Below are 23,567 nucleotides of genomic sequence, written 5' to 3' on the forward strand. Positions count from 1 at the left end.
TTCTATTGATTCGTTGTTAGTGTATAGGAAAGCTACAGATTTCTGTGTGTTAATTTTGTATCCTGCAACTTTGCTGTATTCCGATATCAGTTCTAGTAGTTTTGGAGTGGAGTCTTTAGGGTTTTTTATGTACAGTATCATATCATCTGCAAATAGTGACAGTTTAACTTCTTCTTTACCAATCTGGATTCCTTGTATTTCTTTGTTTTGTCTGATTGCCGTGGCTAGGACCTCCAGTACTATGTTAAATAACAGTGGGGAGAGTGGGCTTCCCTGTCTGGTTCCCGATCTCAGTGGAAATGCTTTCAGCTTCTCGCTGTTCAGTATAATGCTGGCTGTGGGTTTATCATATATGGCCTTTATTATGTTGAGGTACTTGCCCTCTATTCCCATGTTGCTGAGAGTTTTTATCATGAATGGATGTTGAATTTTGTCAAATGCTTTTTCAGCATCTATGGAGATGATCATGTGGTTTTTGTCATTCTTTTTGTTGATGTGGTGGATGATGTTGATGGATTTTCGAATGTTGTACCATCCTTGCATCCCTGGGATGAACCCCACTTGGTCATGGTGTATGATCCTTTTGATATACTGTTGAATTCTGTTTGCTAATATTTTATTGAGTATTTTTGCATCTACATTCATCAGGGATATTGGTCTGTAATTTTCTTTTTTGGTGGGGTCTTTTCCTGGTTTTGGTATTAGGGTGATGTTGGCTTCATAGAATGAGTTTGGGAGTATTCCCTCTTCTTCTATTTTGTGGAACACTTTAAGGAGAATGGGTATTATGTCTTCTCTGTGTGTCTGATAAAATTCCGAGGTAAATCCGTCCAGCCCCGGGGTTTTGTTCTTGGGTAGTTTTTTGATTACTGCTTCAATTTCTTTGCTCATAATTGGTTTGTTTAACTTTTGTATTTCTTCCTTGGTCAGTCTTGGAAGGTTGTATTATTCTAGGAAGGTGTCCATTTCTTCTAGGTTTTCCAGCTTGTTGGCATGTAGGTTTTCATAGTAGTCTTTAATAATTCTTTGTATTTCTGTGGAGTCTGTCGTGATTTTTCCATTCTCATTTCTGATTATGTTGATTTGTGTTGACTCTCTTTTTCTCTTAATAAGTTGGGCTAGAGGCTTATCTATTTTGTTTATTTTCTCAAAGAACCAGCTCTTGGTTTCGTTGATTTTTGCTATTGTTTTATTCTTCTCAATTTTGTTTATTTCTTCTCTGATCTTTATTATGTCCCTCCTTCTGCTGACTTTAGGCCTCATTTGTTCTTCTTTTTCCAGTTTTAATAATTGTGATGTTAGACTATTCATTTGGGATTGTTCTTCCTTCTTCAAGTGTGCCTGGATTGCTATATACTTTCCTCTTAAGACTGCTTTCGCTGCATCCCACAGAAGTTGGGGCTTAGTGTTGTTGTTGTCATTTGTTTCTATATATTCCTTGATCTCTATTTTGATTTGTTCATTGATCCATTGATTATTTAGTAGCATGTTGTTAAGCCTCCATGTGTTTGTGAGCCTTTTTGTTTTCTTTGTAGAATTTATTTCTACTTTCATACCTTTGTGGTCTGAAAAATTGGTTGGTAGAATTTCAATATTTTGGAATTTACTGAGGCTCTTTTTGTGAGCTAGTATGTGGTCTATTCTGGAGAATGTTCCATGTGCACTTGAGAAGAATGTATATCCTGTTGCTTTTGGATGTAGAGTTCTATAGATGTCTATTAGGTCCATCTGTTCTAGTTTGTTGTTCAGTGCCTGTGTGTCTTTACTTATTTTCTGCCCGGTGGATCTATCCTTTGGGGTGAGTGGTGTGTTGAAGTCTCCTACAATGAATGCATTGCAGTCTATTTCCCTCTTTAGTTCTGTTAGTATTTGCTTCACATATGCTGGTGCTCCTGTATTGGGTGCATATATATTTAGAATGGTTATATCCTCTTGTTGGACTGAGCCCTTTATCATTATGTAGTGGCCTTCTTTATCTCTTGTTACTTTCTTTGTTTTGAAGTCTATTTTGTCTGATATTAGTACTGCAACCCCTGCTTTCTTCTCACTGTTGTTTGCCTGAAATATGTTTTTCCATCCCTTGACTTTTAGTCTATGCTTATCTTTGGGTTTAAGGTGAGTTTCTTGTAAGCAGCATATAGATGGGTCTTGCTTTTTTATCCATTCTATTACTCTGTGTCTTTTGATTGGTGCATTAAGTCCATTTACATTTAGGGTGACTAGTGAGAGATATGTACTTATTGCCATTTCAGGCTTTAGATTCGTGGTTACCAAAGGTTCAAGGTTAGCTTCTTTAGTATCTTACTGCCTAACTTAGCTCGCTTATTGAGCTGTTATATACACTGTCTGGAGATTCTTTTCTTCTCTCCCTTCTTATTCCTCCTCCTCCATTCTTCATATGTTGTGTGTTTTGTTCTGTGCTCTTTTTAGGGGTGCTCCCATCTAGAGCAGTCCCTGTAGGATGCCCTGTAGAGGTGGTTTGTGGGAAGCAAATTCCCTCAGCTTTTGCTTGCCTGGGAATTGTTTAGTCCCACCATCATATTTAAATGATAGTCGTGCTGGATACAGTATCCTTGGTTCAAGGCCCTTCTGTTTCATTGCATTAAGTATATCATGCCATTCTCTTCTGGCCTGTAGGGTTTCTGTTGAGAAGTCTGATGTTAGCCTGATTGGTTTTCCTTTATAGGTGACCTTTTTCTCTCTAGCTGCCTTTAAAACTCTTTCCTTGTCCTTGATCCTTGCCATTTTAATTATTATGTGTCTTGGTGTTGTCCTCCTTGGATCCTTTCTGTTGGGGGTTCTGTGTAATTCCATGGTCTGTTCGATTATTTCCTCCCCCAGTTTGGGGAAGTTTTCAGCAATTATTTCTTCAAAGACACTTTCTATCCCTTTTCCTCTTTCTTCCTCTTCTGGTATCCCTATAATACGAATGTTTTTCCTTTTGTATTGGTCACATATTTCTCTTAGTGTTGTTTCATTCCTGGAGATCCTTTTATCTCTCTTTATGTCAGCTTCTATACGTTCCTGTTCTCTGGCTTCTATTCCTTCAATGGCCTCTTGCATCTTATCCATTCTGCTTATAAATCCTTCCAGGGATTGTTTCACTTCTGTGATCTCTTTCCTGACATCTGTGATCTCCTTCCGGACTTCATCCCACTGCTCTTGCATTTTTCTCTGCATCTCATCCCACTGCTCTTGCATTTTTCTCTGCATCTCATCCCATTGCTCTTGCATTTTTCTCTGCATCTCTGTCAGCATGTTCATGATTTTTATTTTGAATTCTTTTTCAGGAGGACTAGTTAGGTCTGTCTCCTTCTCAGGTGTTGTCTCTGTGATCTTTGTCTGCCTGTAGTTTTGCCTTTTCATGGTGATAGAGATAGTTTGCAGAGCTGGTACAAGTGACCGCTGGAAGAGCTTCCCTTCTTGTTGGTTTGTAGCCTTTTCCCCCTTCGCAAGGCGCTGGTTCCTTGCAGGTGTGGATGTGGTCTGGATGTTGTCCTGTGTCCTGTGGTCTCTATTTTAGGAAGATTTCTCTTTGTTATATTTTCATAGCTCTATGTGTTTTTGGGAGGAGATTTCCACTGCTCTACTCACGCCGCCATCCTGGCTCCGCCCCCCTAATCTTCATTTTTAAATTAGTTTTTAAACCTTTTTCATTTCGGTCCAATGGTTGCTGAAATAAGAAAAAGTGTTTTTTGCTTCTTGTAAGTATTCTAGCATACATAATCACAAATGCTAGATAACTAGGAAATCACTTTCAAACATAAAATTATGGAATTTAAAAGGAAATTTTAAGTTCTAGCTTTCATATAACTTCTTTCTATGGGATCTTTCTTCTATAAAATTTGTTAAAGTTATCATCCCTGATCATTCTAAGTATCTCACTGCTTTAGAACTAAAACTGTAATGAAAGGCTCTTTTTTTTTTGTATAGCCTGAAAACTTCTTTTTAAAGCTCATACTTGCTACCCAAGCTGGTAATGCTATTTTCTTGCTATAAACTGAAGTGTGCTCCCCAAAAAAGTAATTTTCTTAATTACATCTGTCTTTCAAGCCCCCGTTCTAACAGCAGCCACTTTATGCTCTTTTCTTTGTAGATTTAGCCAATTCAGGATTTTCTTAGATAGTTTGGGCTTTTCTAATCATTGTAACATATTCCTCCCCCTTCTCTGAAGTTGCAGATGACCCAGTTTACATAGTGTCAAAACACTGGGGCAGAGGGGCTGATCTATAGTCATCATCTGTCCAGATTGCCATATCCAGAGATGCACATTGCCCCATGTGCTCTGCAGGAATTATCAACCCTTCACTCCTGTCTTCTCAGAAGTTGGGTTCCCATCTTGTCTCTGACTCAGACTCAATAGATCATGCTGCTAACTGCTGGTATAATATCCGACAGGTCAGTCAGCTTTCTCACACATTCATTTCTACACAATTCTTAGAAGCATAGAATAAATGCACTACTATCCCCCACTACTCTCAGTCACTGTCAACAAAGCTACCTCATGGTCTCTCTGCCTCAGTACACTGTGAAATCTCTCAAGGGCTTAAGCACCATGATAGCACAATGAACTCAGCAAGGTATGAGATCCCATGAATTTGTGAGCTTCAAATGATAAAGCAATATATTTTCAGAAGCCCACATGGAGAAAGTAAAGACAGCCAACCTTAAAGGATGAGCAGGATTTACATAGACAAATGACAGTGAGAAGAACATACTAGATATTTTGAAGACAAGGGCAAAAGCATAGAGTCTGGAATGCTCAAATGAATACAATTAAAGTGAACATTTATAAAGAATGTAAATATATCTGATGAGGGCTCATTGGTAATAATAACTGATATAAGAACTGCCATATGGTTCTTTTTCACTCCAATACAAGTAAGATTTCTGATTATCTTTCCCTTCATATGTTTAGGGAAGAAAAAGATAGACTAGGTAGAACAACGATTCTGCTTAATCATACAATAAGGTTGAGTCGCTTAACAAAGACTGTTACAAGAAAGCCTTCTCTCAGGTAACTGGACTCTCCCTACTGCAGGTCCCTGGCCTGGGGCAAATTTCTTCCTCTTCCAGGGAGCTAATCAGCAGGGTGTGTCCTATCTAGTCTCTACATCAATATCTAAACTAGCTGCTAACAACCCGAATGCTATCCAAATCTTTGGAAAATTACTGGATTAACCCATATATACTTTTAATAAAAAAATTGGATATCAGGGAATGAAAAATTCTTTAATGAGCTAGTATTAAGGTTGCAGTAAAAATTTCGGGGAAGAATTCATGAAAGGACAATATATGGGTTGAAGGAGGCCAGACAGTTATGAGTTGGAGAGCATTCAGATCGTAATGGAGGGTTAGAACTTGGAAAGCCATTGTGCTTCCACCAAAAAGCAATAAACTGCCACAACCTTTGCGAGTGGATTCTAGACAGTGAGAAGAGCAGCTGCTCATCTCTGTATTCACAAAATGCAAAACCGAGTGAAGGCTCAGTCTTTCTCAAAACAGGTGACCCTATTGCTTACTCAGTCACAACTGAGAGCTTTAAATTTTGCCTCCACTTGGGCCATATGTTATGTATTACTTATGGAGCAGAATGTACAGTTCATGTTTTTACTTATGTAAAATTATTGAGTGTTCTGAAGGCACTTTGAAGATGAAAAGTTGTGTAAGTAGTGTTATCATCATAAAAGCCATGGAAGTCACAGGATCTCGTAAACTCAGTAGGTGGCCATTGACTGTGCTGCATGCCGCTGGAGGAGAAGAGGGCAAAGGTACGCTCTCCGCTCTCCACGGAGACAGTGGGCAAACCTGTTTTGGACACCACTGTGAGACAGGTAGGCCTCTGGGGGTGTGGGCAGCAGGAGGGCTAGCCATTGCTCCTTGGGGGACTTTTCTGAAGGGACTCAATTAGTTAAAGTAGCTCTATTTGCATTTAAAATTTTTTTTAATTTATATGGAAATCAGATCAGTGCATATCCTAAACAATAGGACAAGAATGACTGAAATGTTTTAATCCTTAGCGTGCTTTATTAATTTGTGAGAAATTTTTCCAACACAATTAGAATGTTCATGAAAAGTATCTGTATAATTGCTAAAACAATGAAGTAAAATTGGGGGATTTTACTTAATAGATTATTCCGCTTTGAAAATTTTAAAAACACAAGATGTTCTATGTGTCTTTTTCTGATAATGTATGTTGATATAGAGACATTAATATTAATGTCCACAATACACTATTTTGCCTCTAGAAAGTGGTAGAAATAAGTTTAGGTCTTAATTTTTAATTATTTAAACATCACAATGATTTCAGTGCTATACATTTTTAGTGGTGTGATTTAACACTTTGGTTGGAAAAGAAACAAGAACAGTAAGAGGGAATTCTATTTCTTCCCCATAGCCATTTGCTCAAATAGCAATTGACCTGAAAGTCAAAGAAATGTGCTGGCTGGTTCCATAGCATGCACCGATGGACAAATCATTTCTATTTTGATACAAAGTTAATCAAATTTACAAAGATAAATGTTCATATGCACATTACAGTCTTTCTTGGCACTCCAAAAACATGCAAGTCTTGATAAACCCACTGAGATCGACCCATATTTTTAATAAGATTTTTGGATAACCTCTGGTTGTGATATCTTGCCAACATTTAGATTCTAGGTGAAAAGCATAGAGCAAAAAGTAAATTCCCAATAAATAGTTTTAATAATTAGTTACTTTCCATTAATATGTAGCTTAATTAGCTGTAAAAGAATGCCTGAAATCTTTTCCTTATGATTTAATTTAAAAATCTAGTAAAAATGTTTGATCTTGGCTCTAATGTGTTTTATGTCCATGTAACTTCCTCAGCTCCTTATGCTCCATATGCAATATGTGAAAAATATTAGACAGACCCTGTTTTCATTCTTCCAAAGAATAATTTAAGAACAACTCATCAGCAAGCCACTCTTTCTGACATCACTAAATAATCCTCAATATCATTTCCACCTTATTATTACACCAGAATGGCTTCAGGATACACTTGTTGCATAAATAAAACACCCTGAAAATTTAAGACATATTACTGAAATCAAGACAAGTTTTTCTTTCATCATATCAGCTACTACCCAATACCCAGTTTCTGTTCAATAAGTAGTCTGTTTTTCAATCAGCATTCTATGTAAAAATAACACTTCAGGAAAATGGAATTTATAATGTCTGGTATTGTTTACAGAGACTACTTTAAAGAAAATAATCTGGATCTTGACAAGTTTTTCTTTTCCTTCTAAATTTTGATACATGCGCACACACACATACACAATAACTACTTTCCAAATAAAATCCTTCTCAAGAATGAAGAACATCTGCATCTTAGAAAACTCAGGAGAGAATGAAAGAAATACACACAGTTCATTTGCCTTTAAAATTAATTTTTATTCATTTATCCTAATTTTACATTTGTGAATCAAATTGTTAAGTCACTATAGTGACCTTAGATTTTGGCTGTAAGATAAGTAGGAGTTGAATGGCAGGGTGGCCTATATGACTTAATTTTCCTTCTGGAGATCAGGAAAGAACCCTAATCCTCACTCTAACCCTAACCCTAAATATGCTGATAATAACCAAAGGAGAAAACTCTACCTAGGATGATTGTCTTCCCTAGATTTGAAATGTCCTAAAGAGAGGATATTGTCCCACAATTACTCCCTCTTTAAAATTAGGAAACTGAAAAGGGTGATCTGCAAAGTTCCTTCCAGCTCCTAAAGGCTATGCGTCTCTCATTCTAGAAAGTTTATGTTGGAAGGAATTCTGAAGTCAAACAACTTCCCTAGTTTATAAACTTATAAACTCTTGTTTATAAGATTCACTTTAATATCACCTTATAGACAAATAAGGAGAAACAGTGAATAAGGTGGCTGAATTATGGTAAATTGCCAATATTCAGTTATTTGATCTATAACAACAGCATGTTTTATATAATTTGATCTATTAGGACACAATTGAGAATAAAACCAAATATTCTCCAAATATTTGCCACATCAAATTTCACACTCCATTTTCATTGAGGTTTGTCCCATGGCAAGCTGTGCTGAGCAAACTTTGCTAACATATACCTGTGGGAATGGAAGAGGATGCTTTAGGATAACATATCCATCTATAGGAATTTAAGTTACCAGGGTTTTACCATATCATTATTCATTTTTCTAAAAATTTAAACAGTACTCTACTTAACTACTACTTATATACTCAATAAATGAGTTGGACAGATAGAGAAGTGTTTTTCTCTAAACTTTTACAGAATGGGTGTCTTTTCAGGTTTATTTTATTGTATTATGGTCCAAAAAAGATCATGAACATTTTATTTCCATAGAAATATTGGGATACTAAGTTTTATGTACAGGATGCAAACGTAATTTGGACAATATATGTTTAAATGATCTGAGTATTTTTTTTTAAGTAAAATGAAATTTCTGAAGATTAAGACTTGGAAATTTTATCCTGCATTGTGTATTCCTTTTCAAGGAATATCATCTGTTCAAGGAATGACTTTTAACTAATTAAAAATAAGTTTCCTTGTGGATATTTGACTTTGTTGCAAATAAAACTCAATTTAATGTAGGTGTTCCAAACTAATCAATATGCAATACAGTCATTTCAATGTATGTTTACATATCTAACAAAAACATCTTATACACACACAAATACATAAGCATCAAGGAATATTATACTATGGGTACATATGAATCATTTATATTACATTAATAATTGTAAATATGAAGGTTTATATTATGCTGGCAATATAAGTATGAAGCATTTATATTCCTATATATAAACCAAACATAAAATGCAAAAATATGTTTGGGCTGAACTGCATCTCCTCAAAATTCATATGTTGAAATCCTAACCCCTAGTACGTCAGATTGTGACTGTATTTGGAGATAAGGTCTTTAATGAGGTAATTAAGTTATAAGGAGGTCATTAAATTAAGGTAGGCCTTAATCCCATGTGACTGGTGTCTTTATAAGAAGAGGAAATTAGGATACAGATATGTACAGAGGAGAGACCACAGGAATACACAAGGAGAAAAAAAACAGTGGTCTGTACACCAAGAAGAGAGGCCTCAGGACAAATAAATGTGCCAACACTCTGATTTCAAATTTTTAGCCTCCAGAAATATGAGAACATAAATTTTTGCTGAAGCCACCTAGTCTGTGGTACAATGTTATGACAGCCCTTGCAAACTAGTACTTAATGTTAGTACACTTGCAAGATAGTATAATAATATAGTATATAAAACAAAATTAATTTTTACAGTTCTTGCATTTATTAGTGACCTTGTTCATCACTGCACCTGCCTTGCCTAGCAGGATGCCCTGCACATAGAAAATGCTCAATAAACAAATTATTTAACTTCCAAAGAGACATTTCCTCCACATCTGTAAATGCCAAAGAAAAATATTCAACAGTATTGAAACATGGATGCATTAAGTTGCCTCCCAATTCAGAAATATGATAGTTTATCCTAAAAGCTTTGTCACTGTTATTCTCTTAGCCTGTCCAACTACTGTTCCCAAGCTGTGTATATCATCTGACACCTATAACAGCCCCATGAATCTGAATAATAATGAACAAACTCCCAGAGCTTCTGAAGTTTGTTTTGATTAAAGCATTAAAAGGTAAACTTAAGTCTTAAGCACTCATAGTTACTCTAAATGTAAATAGTCTAAGTACACCAGTAAAAGATAGATACTAACAGAATAGATTTTAAAGCATAACCCAGTCATATGTTGTCTACAAGAAACTTACCTCAAAGATAATAATATAGGCAGGTTAATAGTAAAATGATGGAAAAAATGAGTATCCGATATGCAACATTCAAAGGAAAGCAGGAGTAGCTATATTAATATCAGATTAAGTAGACATTAGAGCAAAAGAAAATTACCAGACACAATAAACTCAGCAATCCTAAAAGTGTATGTACCAACAAGACAGCAGCAAAATATGTGAAATAAACAAAAAAAAAAATCAATGGACCTGAAAGGGGAAATTAAAAATTATTATACTTGTAGACTTCAACACCTTTCTCAATTGTTAAACATCTACACAGAGACACAGAATATAGAATAACTTAACAATGCCAACAGTAAGATCTAATCAGAATTTATGGAAAATTTCACCAGCAGCAGGACATCCTCACTTTAAGGGCCCATGGAACATATACCAAGATAGATCATATTCAGTGCAATAAAACAAACCTTAACAAATTTAAAATAATTGTAAATCATATGTAGTATGTTTTCCAACCACAATCGAATCAAAAACAGAAGTCAAAAAAAAATAGGAATATCTCAAAACACTTGGAAATTGAAAACCACATTTCTAAATAATCCATAGGTCAAAGCAAAATTGTCAAAGGAATGTAAAAAAAAAATACATTGAACTGAATGCAAGTGAAAAGAAAACATCACATTTGTGAGACACAGCTACAACAATGGTGTGATGGAAATTTATGGCTAACTGCATGCATTAGAAAAGAGGAAATGTTTCAAATCAATAATTTAAGCTCCTACTGCAAGAAACTAGAAGGAGAGTAAAAGAAACCCAAAGAAAGTAAAAGGATGGAAATGAAAAAAAGTATACAAATTAATTAAATGAAAAAAGAATAGAAAAAAATCAACAAAACAATACAATGCCTCTTAGAAAAGATTACTAAAATTGGCAAACCTCTAGTAAGGCTGGCAAAGAAAAAAAGGACACAAATTACCAACAGCAGGAATTAAACAGGAAATATAACTTCATCCCTGTAGACATCAAAAGGACAGCAAGGGAAGATTACCAACAAGTCTACATGCACAAATTTGACAATTTAGACAAAAATGGACCAATTCCATAAAAAACGTAATATACCCCAACTCATCCAATATGAAACATATCATTTGAAATAGACTCATAACTACTAAGGAAATTGAAGTTATAACTTAAAAACTCCCAGGAAAAGAAATGTCCAGTGTGGCTTATACCAGAGGTGCAAGGCTGGTTCCGTATTTTAAAAGTCAGTATGATTGACCATGTTTACAGATTAAAAAAGAAAAACCACCTATCACTTGATGTAAAAAAAAGGTATTTAACAAAGTTCAATGCTGCTTCATGACAAAAACTCAGAAAAAATAGGACTAGAGGGAAACTTCAACTTGAAAACATATGTCTATAAAAAACTTACAGATAACATCATAATTAATGGTGAAAGACTGAATGCTCTCTCTCTAATATCAGGTACAAATAAAAACCATCCACTTTCATGATTCTTATTTAACACAGTGATGAAAATTCTGTCCAGAGCTATAAGAAAAGGAAATAAAAACAGATTGGAAAGAAATAAAACTGACCCTATTTGCAGATGACATGGTTGTCTCAAACAAAGTCCCAGGGAAGTATGATCTGTAACAGGAAAAACGGAGAAATTGGACTTCATCAAAATGTATTCTATGGAAGACTGTTAAGAAGATGAAAAGACAAATTACAAACTGGAGAAAAATAATTTGCAAAACACAAATTCTGCAAAGGATTATTACCTAAAATATATAAACAATTCTCAAAACCTAGCAGCAAAAAAAGAACCACCCAGTTAGAAAACAGGCAAAAGATATAAACAGACATTTCAGAGGCTCTATGGATGACTAATAAGCACACGTAAAGATGTTCAACAGCATCAATCAATGCAAATTAAAACCACAAGATGTCTCTAAATATCTATCAGAATGGTTAAAATTAAAAATAGTGATGACAAACAACAGCAATGTTGGCCAGGATGCAGAGGAACTGAATTACTTAAGCACTGCAGGTAGAAATATAAAATGCTGAGGCCACTCTGGAAACCAGTTTGGTAGCTTCTTAAAAATTATGCATACAGCTGCCATGCTAGTTAGCAAGTATACCTCTGCAAATTTATCCTAAAGAAACAAAGACTTGCAAAAGTCATGCAAAAACTTGTACACAGATGTTTATAGCACCCTATTCTTAACAGCTAAAATGTAAAAACAAGCCAGTTGTCTTTCAATGAATAAATGATTAAACAAACTGTGATACACCTATGTTATTACTTCCCAGCCATTTTTTTAAACATTTTTAAATAGAAACTACTGATACATGCAACCTTAATGATCACCAGAGAATTTTGCTGGGCAATAAAGCAAAATCTAAAAAGTTCCATTTTGTATGATTCCATTTATATGACATTCTTGAAATGACAAAATTATGGAAAAAAAGAACCGATTAGTGGTTGCTAGGACTTACAGAGGGCAAGGAGACTGGAGGCAAGTGGGTACAGCTTAAAAGGACAACATGAGGGACATTGTGACAGAAATGTTAACTCTCTTGGCTGCATCAATGTAAATATCCTGGTCATGATACTATGCTATAGTTTTGCAATTTGTTACCAGTGGGCAAAACTATACACAGTACCTGGCTTATTTCCTACAACTGCATGTGAGTCTGTCTTAAAACATTTAACTAAAAATTTTTTTTAAATACGTATACTCATTCTCTTAGAGCATTTTATAGGACAAGTGACCCAATATCTTGAATCAGTCAATGTCATCAAAAATTTTAAAAGGAGTATGGAAATTGTTCTAGATTAAATAACTAGGAGATGATAACCGAATGCAATGTGGAGATTTTTATTTGACTTCTGTTCAACAACAAAAGAAAAAGAAATTTGTAAAAAGACATTTTGAGGACTAAAGATATTTGAATATGAACTTGATATTAGAGGATAATAAGGAATTATTGGTAATTTTATTAGGTATCACAATGGGCATTTTCTTAAATGCCCTTAATTTTTAGATGGAAAAGTATTAGGGGTGAATGTCATGATGCAATTATTTTCTGTAACTATTTTAAATGCTTCAGAAAAGTAGATGAAATATTGCAAAATGTACATGGTTCTTAAATCTGTGTGACTTATACATGGAGGTTTATTAAATTATTCTCTCTATTCTTATGCATGTGTAAAGTTTTCCATAATAAAATAAAACTTCTCTTGATCCCATTTCCTTCACCATGTATAGTCCCATTTCTTTACCTCCCTTTTCAGCAAAATCTTTGAAAGAGTGGTCAGTGGTCACTGTCTCCAGATCCTCTACATCCATTTTCTTTCAAACTGTCTCTAACCATTCTCATGCCCCTTCTACTCCTAAACCTGTATCAAGGTCACCAGTTACCCCTAAAATGCCCATCCATTGGTCAATTTTGAGTACTCATTTGCTCATCTTATTTGAACCATCAGCAACATCTGACAGAGGTGATCCCTTTCGTCATCCTTGATAAACTTATTTGACTTCCATGCCTTTTTCTTGGTTGTCTTCCTACCTTCCCTGGTTGCTCCCTCTCAGTTTCATTTGCTTGGTCTTCATCCTCTTCCTAAACCTTTTAGGATGGGAGTACCTGGTGATCATATCTTGGCCTTTTTCTCTATCTACACTTAGTCCTTTAGAAGTCTCATCTAGCCCCAGAGCCTAATCTATATATTGAGGAATGCCCAATTTATATCACCAGCCCAGAACTCTATACCAAACTCCAGACTTGCATATCCAACCTGCATCTCCACTTGAGTGACTAGGGAATATTCAAAATACAAAATAACAAAACTGACCTCATAATCATCCCTTCAAAACCTGCTATATCAACAGCCTTCTCATCTCAGGTGATCACAACTCCCTCCTTCAGGTCATCAAGCTAAAGAATTGGAAACCACCCTTGATTCTTCCTCCCCAGTCAAATTCCATCAGGACCTCCTGTCAATTCTATGCTCAAAAACATCCAAACTCCAATCCCTGGTCATTTCTTCCATGTCTACCACTCTGGTCCAAGCCAAAATCATCTTGTGCTTGAATTATCACCATAATTCCCTATTTTGTCACTCTTCTTCTACCCTTGCTCTATATAATTTACTTTACTCAAAGTAGTCACAGGAATCCCATTAAGAAGGTAGGTCAGAGCATTATAGTTTTATGCCCAAAGCCCTCCAAAGCTCACACTTCACTCAGAGAAAAAGCCAAAATTATTACAATGCCCCACAAGGCCTTATCTGATCTGGGTCATGCTATCTGTCAGAATTACTCTCCTACTACTCTTCCTCTCATTCACTGCTCCAGCCACACTGCCCCTCCAAACATGCCTTTCCAGACACACCCCTCCTTCGGGGACTCTGTAGATTGTTGCCTCTACCCGGAACATTCCAGGTATCTGTAGGGCTAACACCTCCACCTGTTCCAAGTCTTCTCAGATTTTACCTTATCTGTAAACCTAACCTGACCTATTCAATATTTAATCTTTAATTTGCATCCTGCCACCACATCTCACATACCCTCCCACATTTCTGATCTTCTTTACCTAGCTAGTACTACTTTCACTACAGCACTTAATATCTGTTTTCCATTTAAACATTGTATTTATTAATCATGCTCTTTGTTTACTGTTTATCTCCCTTCAGTAAAACATAATCTCCATAAGGAAAGAGATCCTTGTTTCTACAACTGTGCCTAGCCCATATTAGGACATCTGTAAAAATTTGCTGAATGAATGAATTTTGATTTTTAGTATTACATTATTTATACGTGTTAAAAATAAGCAAGCCCAACATTATATTTACTAGTTCTCCATGTTGTTATCCATGCTAAGCCATCCACTGAAGTCATAATTAATGTAAAATAATACTTTTACACTAACATTAAGTCTATACCTATTTCTGAGTGTGTCCTATACCTAGCTCACATTAACAATTACTTTTCTGTCCCTTCTGCTCAGAACAGAGTCAAACACAGCGATGAAACTCACAAGGTTTGGAAAGATTACCCTGGGGATCTTAATAATAGTGATTTCCGCAGGAGCCATCAGACTCATTGTTTATCTTGTCACTTCTGGTAAGTACTTATTATGTATGACTTTCTAATCACACAAAATTATTGATTCCATTATTGGTAAAATAAGGAATTTTGAGAATAGGGAAAGGAAAGGAGCAAGGCAAGATTATTTAACAAAGAGAATTTCTTAACAGTTAACACTTGCTTTAAACTATTCTTCAGCTAATTTTGGCTTAAGGCATTCTAAACCCGGAGATTTGATATATGATTTTTTAATTCCTGGTAAAGATTTAGGTTCTGGCAATACACTGATAAATAGTTATTCCAGTCTCTACTTTCCTGAACTTTTAACTTTCTGAAGAGATAATTAATGAATTAAACAAATAGAAATGCCTAGACTGTGGGGTTCTAAGATAAAACCTGTTCCAAAGCCTACAGTTCTTTTCTCTATACAATGTTTTCTTCTCATAAAATTCTTGCAAAAAAAGACGAGTATTCCCTATTATGAAGAAATGAAATTAAAGGTCAGTACAAATTTTTTTATTTTGCATAAAACAGAAAAAAATTATGGAGTCTTCAAGGTGGATTTTTCTTAAACATAGCTTTTGTGCCAAGTTCTATGTCCTGTTCTTGTTAATTTCTTTAACCCACTCCTTTCTAACCTTTTCAAGGTTGAGGCCTCTTTTATAGGAAAAAAATAATTTCCTGTATCTTCACAAGAAAATAACTACTTTGTAATTTATTTTGTAATATACTTTAAATTTAGTAATGCTGTTAAATTAATTTGTATTTAGCTAACTACATTTACTGATGTTTGAAAATCAGTAATATATACATGTACGAGATTCATTGTATTAAGTCTGGAAGAACAAAGCTTGGAATGTATATAAATATTTTTCCCTAGAATCATCTTCTGCTGCCACCATGTCCTTATCCTATATAATTCATGGCTCACAGGTTGGAAACTACTATTTTAAAACAATAGCATTTTCTGAAAAAATACATTTAAAAAGAGACTGTCTAGCTAATAAACATCCATTTCAGTTTATTAGGGAAAAAGAATTTACAAAGAAATAGAGTTGTACATAGTGGAATAAAGAGTCCATCTTCCCAAGAGCTATTTATTACAGTCTCTGCTTTGTCTTCCATAAACACCCTTCCACTGACACAGATCTTATTTTTATGAATATGATCATTAGGTAGATTGTAATGTCAGCTGCTACCACTGCCAGACCAAGAATCATAGTCATAGCATGCCCATAAACCCTTGAATAAGAGTTGCTCACTCAAGACATAGTTGCTTTTCATCAAGAGTGTCAAAGTGTCAGAAGCTAGAGACAAGAAAAGGATATTTGAAGATGTTATCTTTGGAGATAGGCAGGCTGTAATTTCTCATGCTACCACAACCATCCCCAGAGGTGAAGAATAGATGTTTTTCCCTTTGCATCAAAGTGACAGAGAGACTTTGAAAGAAAGACCAGTGTGACCCAAGAAGACCTGTGCAGTTTCAGGAGTACAGAGCACTGGAATCTGACTCACACCTGGAAATTCTAAAGGCCTGAGTTGGTACTTGTTTAGCAGAGGGAAGAGGTATACCCTTGGCCAGTTTGAACAACTAGAGTATTTGAGATGAACAATGCATAAATGTTTCCTGTGATACAGATATAGGCCACCGAGAAAAAAAGCACCCCATCATTTAGGTCTGTCCAAGAGGCTGCCTGGAGGGGTGATCAGATCTCAGGTAAAAGAATGGTAAGTATCTCCAGCTGCCTAAATTCTGAGGACTAAGCTCAAGCTGAAATAGTTAAGAGTCTCAACGGCAGCTGAGACATCTCCAGCAATGAGTAAAAAGGGAATTTCAAAGGTCAGAAAAACCTAGAAGAAAATTTGAAATATGTCCTAATTTTTAAAAATTGTACTAAATATTTACCAAGTTTTAAATATGTACTAAGTTCCTAGAACACCAACGCTTAATGCCAAATTCTCAGCATTCAAGAAAGGACCCAGAAGGGTCCAAACCCAGTTAATGAAATGGGTGGGAGAGGTGGAATAGCAAGGCTGGGTGAGGAAACAGCTTAAGAAGAGAAAAACATCTCAACTTTAAATCAAGTTACATTTCAATTATTAGATAGATGAAGGTAATATGTAACTTTTGAACTGAGACCTCATTTTATTATTTATAGTGACCATTAAACTTTTTATTACTACAGAATTAAACAATGTTTTATGGTTACATACTACAGAACACTTGTTTGAAGCACTAATTTATATATATTTGTTTGTATGTGTATAATCCACTTGCAGTTTATTCTAAAGCAATTCTATACAGATATTTTTAGTGGGTCTATAGGAAACTACTCATGTGAAATGAACATGAGTTTTAATATAGTTAAGATCTCTCTTGAAGTTAGTCACAGTAATACTTATTTCCCAGAAATTATGAACTTTAGTGGCTTATAAAAATTTCTAAAGAGAAAAATCCAGGACTAAATATTCCTGCATTAGAACCATGAGTTTTGTTAATTACGTAATTTTTCTGAGGTCACTGTAAATCTGTAGGAACTTCTGAGACTGTATAAAGTGCTTTGATAGGGCTTCCAAAGCCCCAGGCAGGTTCACTGTGGATTCAATGTGACCAAAGAAATTGACAGCAAAACATTCTTGGGGTGAAAGGGTTATACCCAACTTTATTTCCAGGTGGCAGGTCAGTCACTATAATCCCATTCACTCAGAGCAAGTCTGCATACAGCAAGCAGGTCTCTGCCTCTGGGCCCCTCTCTCTGCACAGTCGTCCCACACAGCCATCCTCTGGGCCTGTTCTCAGTGCTCCCACAACTCTAGCCTCTGCTCTGCTCTCCTGCAGCCTTGCAGCCCTGCCACCCTGTCATGCCCAGAGCACTGGGCGGAGCTCTTTACATAGAGTCAACAGCCATGTATTGCCCACAGGTGTGCAGTGAGCTAGTCAACCACAGCCAGGTGAGAATCCTGGCCACAGGAACTCTCATTTTATCCACACTGGTGTTACACCTTAAGGCTCCCTATCTGATGCCACGATATCTAGTATGAACTTTAAAAAGTAAATAAATCTGATTATTTTAAACATTTGCATATGTGCCACTAAATTAACAAAATCTCAGTGTAATTAACCCATTTTATACTTTCTATCCAGATGCTCTGGCATAATATAGAGGCAGCCTTATGATGCTCCTCTTTCGAAGGACACTTTCTGTACTATTTTAAGATTCCATTAGCTCACTGGCTCCTAACCTGTAAGCAGTGAGCCATCTCCTCACAATAACTACTTTCACTCTGGCCAGTATTTAGGTAAACAAGGACAGCTGGACAAATGACCGCACAGTACAAATATTCACTCCAGGCTACCCACATTTTCTCTCTCACATGGCTATATAATAATTATGTTGTTTTCTATTTGATTAGGTGTTTAAGAGTCAAGCAAACAAAAAGAATGGGAGAAAGAATCAGGGTATCTGAAACTGAACACATATTTAACTCAACAAGCATTCATTGGCTGACTGCTGTGTACTTACTAGCAGATACTAAGCTAGTCATAAAGGAGGTGCAGCTGTAATGGACAGAAGTTTGTAGCGCATCACACTAGTCCCTGCATCGTAAGGGCACAGCATCCAGAACAGGGTAAGCATGCTTTTTCTGTAAAAAGCCAGACACCATATATTTAAGTCTTGGTGGGCTACAACAACTACTCGAGTCCACTGTAGTGCTGAAGCAGCCATACATAAATAAATGAATGTAGCTGTTTTCCAATAAAACTTCATTCATGAACACTGAAATTTGAACTTCATATAAATTTTACATGTCACAAATTGTTCTTCTTCTTTTGACTTTTTTTTCAACTTTTAAAAAATATTGTTAGCTCACAGGCCATACAAAACCTGATGGTAGGTTAGATCTCATAGTTTGCTGACCCCAAATCCAGAGCAGTGAATTTTAACCCTGGTTGCATTTTAAAATCAACTGGAAAATTTTTTTTAAAAATACTGGTACGTAAGTCCCACTCTCAAAGATATTATCTGGAGTGGAAATTGGCATTTTAAAAGCCCCCCAGGTGATTCTAATGTTCAACCAAAGCTGAGAACCACTGATCTAGAGGGGAACATATACCTATATAAGATTCAGAAACAAATAAGTTCAGAGGTCAGTGAGCCAGGTTCAGTATGTCACTTCAAAATGTCAGGGGCCCCAAGTTCCTTCTATCCTGTGGCTCTGCCATGACCTACATTGACCAGATCTCAGTGTCCAAATGACTGCCAGTTCTGGCCAGCATGTCCACATTCCAGCCACTCAGAAGACAGAATAGGAAGGAGAGGAGCAAGGCTTCTCTCAATAGGAAACATCTCAGAAGTTGCACATACCACTTTCCCTTTGATTCCGTTTGTCAGAACCTAAATGCACTCAATCACTCCTACATGTAACAAAAGTGGGCAAATGTAGTGTTTATTTTTGGATAGTATCTACTCCATTAAAATCTCAAATTGTATCACTATAGGAAAAGGAGAAAAAGTATATCAAGAAGTAACACATAATTGTCTTCTTCTGGGGGTTAAAATTCTATTGCAGTAGGTTAGACTGTGAGTAAGTGATGAGGAAATTGACAGATGACATGGCCAGCAAAGTTTCTAGACCTGCATGAAGTTATTTCTTACTGATTTTCTCTCTGCTACTAATTCAGGATATTTCCAAATATTTCTGTGCTAACTATAAATAGAAACTGTTAGTCCCAAAATAGCAACTTTACTCTGAAGGAATAAGGAAATGAAAGGGAAAGCATAAGAGTCTAGGCAAAAATAATTGCATGTCAAAACCAAACTTACTTGCTTTGTTTTCTTTTTTTCCAAGGGCCAAAATGATAAATATGCAAGGTCCTTTTTTTAGACTGTCTCCTCAGTGCCAGGTTTCATGTTAACTCTAGTAGATTCTATAAAAGGCATCTCTTTGACTCTCTGGAGGCATATTTGGGGGATCCTGGCCTGGAGAGCCATTTCGAGCAAGTCTTAAATGTGGATAACAGAAGCTAAAGGCCAAGCTGAGGGTATTTAAGGTGATTCATCTTCTACAATAACAGTAGCCAAGAATGGGAGAAATTGGTTGTCATAAGAACCCAGCTTTGAGCATATAAGTCAACATGTGTGAGAAAAATCTAGGTGTGGAACCACACAGGGACAAGTGCACTAATACTGTTATCATTTAATTATAAGCCCACAATATATGTACGGTCCCAACCACAAAAAGAATTCTATTTCTCATAAGAAAAGTGGCATCTTAAAAGAAAATTCAGCACAAATCCATTGCCTTGAACAACATTTTCAGGTTACTTTTCAGTAATGTTTTAAAACGACTAAGACAAGTGGAGGAGGACTCTAGCATAAAGCAACTAAACCAAGTGCATGAAGTTAACATCATAATGAGGCAAATTGATATCAGGTACCTAATGTTTGCCAAAGGATACATAACAACCACTGTGATACTGTTCAGAAAAACAAGTAAATCATAATCTAAATCTATGATGAAAACATCAGTTTTACTCAAATGTCAAACCATGTAAGAGTACTCATTTTCTATAATCTCTAATACTGCGTTTAGGTAGTTAATCTTTCTCTAACATTCTAGAGAGCCTGTCTCTTCTAATTACTCTTTTTCAGAAATGTCTGAATCATTCTGATGCCATCATGTTTAGAAGTACATTTTCTTAATCTTGGTCTACATAGAGCTGAAGGTGCATCCATACAGAATCAAAACACTACATTCCCCTTCTTCACTGATATGCCAGGACCCCATCTCATCCCACATAGGGACCCTGAATATACCCTTTCCCAGTTGATCTGTCACAGAGGGAACATTTTCAGTGGGTGCAGGTCATTAATTCTTGGTGGGAATTGCTGAAGACATATCAGAAGTCTGAATGGAAGAAGTGGAGAGAAGGCTCTGAGATACAGGGGAGACGTATACCATAGAGTTAAACTTGACTATGCTAGGTAGAGAAGGACAAAAGTAGTTGAAAACAAACTTGTTAGGCATCAAAGTACAGAAATAAACTTTTGCAGTTTCTAAAATTATGGCATTTCAGAAGGAAAAGTGGACACAGCCCCTGACCTGGGACACGACATTTACCTGAGAACCTTCCATTTCTTCTTCCTCTTCCTTCCCTGGGTTTCCTCCTCAAGTGAGATCACATGGAGAAATCACACCTGCATCTTGAGAATATGCCTTTAAAGGCTTCAGCACAGACTCTTCACCTACTACCACCTTGGCTAAAGCAGAACGGCCTTGCAATACAGGAAAGTCCACCCTTCCCTAGCCTTTGTCTCAGGAGAGATTCAGGAACAATGAACTCCCACATGGAGGCTAAACTTTGAGTTTCTCCTTCTCTGTCTGTAGGAACCTTACCTTCCTACAGATACCCAACAATTCAGTTACAGCCTGAATAATGCGAGCTGCCTTGGCATGCCCCTCTTAACACTCCTCGGACCAAAAGCTGCACTCAACTCTCATACTTATACTTAACCCTGACCGCACCTTAGAATCACCTGAAGCACTTAATTAAAACAACACTGATGTTCCCACCCTGACATAGACAGACGGCATGAGAGGGCACAGGTGATGATAGTTCTTAAAACTCCACATGCCATGCTAATTGGGAGGTCAGGCTGAGAGCCACTTATCTGAGCCTTGTTTCTCAAGCTTTAATGTGCATAAAAATCACTTGGATGGTGTTAACTAGACTTGCTCTGATGATCACTTTACAATATATACATACATCAGATCATTATGTTGTACACCTGAAACTAATATAATGTTATATATCAATTATATCTCAATTTTATGAATCACTTTTAAAATAGTTTTTTTTAAAATACAAATAATAGCATTAGTCAGTATCTAGTGCTCCGTGGAGCTCTTAACCCTAGCTCAGAATGTGACCTGGACTATTTGAAAAGTATGGCTCTTCTAGGAAGAAAAAAAACAATGAAAATGACACTTCAAAGAAATATGAGGTCATAAATTTCTTTCTCTTCTCAAGGCCTAGATTACACCTGAAAGAGAAGAGCCGATTCTTTACTGTGATATCTGTAGTTCCTCTGAGTGCCAAGAGCAGCACTCAATGTATCACTATTCTTTATAATTAAGGGCTTGGTGTTCTAATAAGATAACGGACCTAGACAATGGTTTTCCTCTTCCTCTAGAGTGTTTGAAATTCACTGAGTGGTCCAACAAGTTAATATAACCTAATACTGCCTCACTGCCCTAGATTCTTAACCATGGTATTCTAATACATTGGTTTCAAGCATACTCTCCAATTTTATTGATATTGACATATAACATTGCTTAAGTTGAAGGTGTACAATGACTCGATTTGATACACTTATATTTTGCAAAATGATTACCACCAAATACTTATAAATTATTTCAGATGTTTCATTGTTAGTGTATAAAAACACAACTGCTTTCTGTATGTGGATTTTGTATCCTGCAACTTTCCTGAACTCAATCAGTTTTAACAGTTATTGGTGGAGTCTGCTGGATTTTCGATATATAAAATCATATCATCTGTCAACTAATAACAATTTTACTTCTTCCTTTCCAAGTTGGATGCTTCCTATTTCTTCCTCTTACCTGATTGCTCTGACTAGCACTTCCAGTACTATGTTGATTATAAATGGTGAGAGTGGGCATCCTTGTCTTATTGCCGACCTTAAAGAAAAAGCTGTCAATACTTCACCCTTGAATATGATGTTTGCTGTGGATTTGTCATTCATGGCCCTTATTATGTGGAGGCATATTTCTTCTAGATCCAATGAGTTGAGCATTTTTACAACATTAAAAGATGTAGTATTTTGTCAAATGCCTTTTCTGCATCTATTGAGATGATTATATGATTTTTATCTTTCATTCTATTAATGTGATGTGTCACAATTGATTCATGTATACTGAAACATCTTTGCATCCCAGGAACAAATCCCTTTTAGTCATGGTATATGATCTGTTTAATGTGTTGTTAAATTCAGTTTGCTAGTATTTTGTTGAAGATTTTTGTACTTATATTCATCAAGGATGTTATATTCATCAGTTTTCTTATAGTGTCTTATCTGGCTTTGGCCTTGGAATAATGCTCACCTCATAAGATTAGTTTAGAAGTGTTCTTTGTTCTTCTGTTTTTAGGCAATTTTGGAAAGAATTAACATTAATTCTTCTTTAAATGTTTGGTAGAATTTATCAGAGCTACCATCTGATCCTGGAAAATTCTGTGTTGAGAGACTTTTGATTACCATTTCAGTCTCCTCATTCATTATTGGTCTCTTCAGATTTTCTATTTCTTCATGGTTCAGTCTTAGTAGGTTATATGTTTCTAAAAATTTATCCATTTATTCTGGGTTATCCAATTTTTTGATGCATAACAGTTCACAGTTCTCTTAAGATCCTTTGTATTTTTATGGTACCAGTTGTAATGTCTCCTCATTCATTTCTGATATTTTAAAATTTATTTGAGTCCTCCATCTCTCTCTCTCTCTCTCTCTCTCTGACTAGCTAAAGGTTTGTTTATCTTTTCAAAAATCAGCTCTAGTTTCCTTGATCTTTTCTAGTGTTTTTCTGGTCTCTGCTTCATTTATTTATGCCCTGATATTTGTTATTTCCTTCCTGCTGGTAACTTTGGGCTTAGTTTGTTCTTTTTCTAGTTCCTTGGGGTGTAAA

The 23,567-nt window shown here is 35.9% G+C and overlaps 1 pseudogene; it reads left to right on the forward strand.

Moving 5' to 3' along the window:
• The first annotated feature begins 5,692 nt into the window (after positions 1-5,692).
• LOC108392636 (transmembrane protease serine 11C-like) overlaps positions 5,693-23,567 on the forward strand; it is a 71,635-nt pseudogene continuing 53,760 nt past the window's right edge.

This window comes from Manis javanica, chromosome 5 (assembly GCF_040802235.1).
Source record: "Manis javanica isolate MJ-LG chromosome 5, MJ_LKY, whole genome shotgun sequence".
NCBI classification, from domain to species: Eukaryota; Metazoa; Chordata; class Mammalia; order Pholidota; family Manidae; genus Manis; species Manis javanica.